Here is a 1,816-nt window from a genome sequence, read left to right on the forward strand (position 1 = left end):
CCCCCCCGGGACATCGCTCCGAGCGCCATCCGAACACCTGTGTGCCTGGCGGGGACACCGCAGCAATGCCCCGGGCTCCCCCCGACAGCAATGCCCCGGGCTCCCCCCGACAGTAGATCCACCTCCCGCATCCAGCACGGCTACCTGCCCGGGGGAGCCGGGTCCATCACCTGTCCGAGTGCCCGAGCAGAGCAGGGGGCCCGGAAACAGACATTAGACCCGGGGGTGTCTCCCACATCACGCTCCTCATTGTTTGCCTGCAGTAAAACCCTCTCTCTCTCTCTCTCTGCTGTTTCCTCATCTCTCTCAAACATTTTTGCAGCCAGTTGGATGAGCTTATGACTCATGCGACCTTTTGAAGAAGCCCTATAACATATCCACCTCTCCGATTAATAGTCTTTGAGGGGCTTCGTGTGAGACAGGGGAATGCATGCTTTACCCCATAGTGTGTGCTTCCCAGCTCCATTTGTACACACCTCCATGTAAATGCTAATTGTTTACTTCCAAAATGCATACAGAAAACTATGAAGGATACCAAAAATGAAGTATTGAGAAGTAAGAAAATTAAGAACCTTCCACAACCCTAGATCACCTCCTTTATGCATACTCATTAGGTGGGGCATTCTAATTACGACGTCACGCTATCGTGTGCTGCTGCGATGGCTGTTGATGCGCTGCTCTGCCATGGGCCCCGCGCTGTGTTTGCTGCCGTGCTGAGCAGGAAAGCTGCAGTGCAGCTGTGCCCCCCTGCACTTCCACCAGCGGGATAGAACGGTGGACATTGGCCTCTGAAGAGGAGGAAGAGGTGGGCCCTTGGGGAGCTTGATCAGAAGCATCCACCCAAGCTCTTGGTGGGTGCCACTCAGGGATGCTGCCTCAGCAACGTGTCACACGTCACCCCCCACTGCCTGCGGCCCTGCAGCAGCGCCCTGCACAGCCCCCGTCCTGCACGCGGGCAGCTGCCCCGGAGAGGAGGCAGCAAAAAGATCTCACACCTACAGAGAAGGGGCTGCAAATTGCATTCCGAGTGGGGGATTTTGCAGCCTTAATTGTGTTATTTTAACATCGTGTGTGTAGGTGTGTGCAGGGTGCACATGTACCGTTTCCTAGGCTCTTAACAAAGCGAGCTCCAACAGAATCAAAGTCCATGTCTCGAATTGCTGTGGTCCCTGGATGGGACCCCCTTTGCCAAGCCCTGCACCTTTCCAATCTTCACTGCATGGCGGAGCCAGGCCCAGGAGTGAGCGTGGAGCTCTGCCCCTTGCATCAGCACAGGGGGACCTAGGGAATGTGCGAGGGGCTGTGAAGCCAGCAAGGACCTGGGGCCTTACTGCCCTGGCACACAGCTCAGGCTCTGCAGGGCTTTGCTGTGATGGCACATCCCTGTCCCCTCCAGCTGCTCCCTGCAGCTCATTGCTTTGTCCGTCAGCAGGCACCTGCTTGTGGGCCTGTGCCCTTCTGAGCTGGGCAAAGCAGAAATAAATAACAGAATCCAGAGTCTGCTGCAAAGATTTGAGTTGTGCAGGAAAAAACAAGCAGTCCTTGCAGACAAAAATGTCCTAAACCAAGATCTGTTTGGCTTTGTCCTTCCAACTCAAGTGATGAAAGCTCTGTTGCTTTTAAACTGGCAAAGTGACAGAAAGAAGGTAGTCAGAAATAATCCCTCACTGGATTAGATTTCTTTCCTTGAAGGAAGAGAGATGCTGATCCGTGGTGAGCTGAGGTTGTTAGCAATGCAGTGCGTTGCTGAGCTCTGACCTTGCCTTGCCTGCACCTTCCTGCTCCTCAGGCTCCCAGGGGCGGGGGTTGCAAACCA

The sequence above is a fragment of the Centrocercus urophasianus genome, unplaced genomic scaffold (genome assembly GCF_019232065.1).
Source record: "Centrocercus urophasianus isolate 14NV4802_14NV808 unplaced genomic scaffold, USGS_Curo_1.0 seq_29, whole genome shotgun sequence".
NCBI lineage: Eukaryota > Metazoa > Chordata > Aves > Galliformes > Phasianidae > Centrocercus > Centrocercus urophasianus.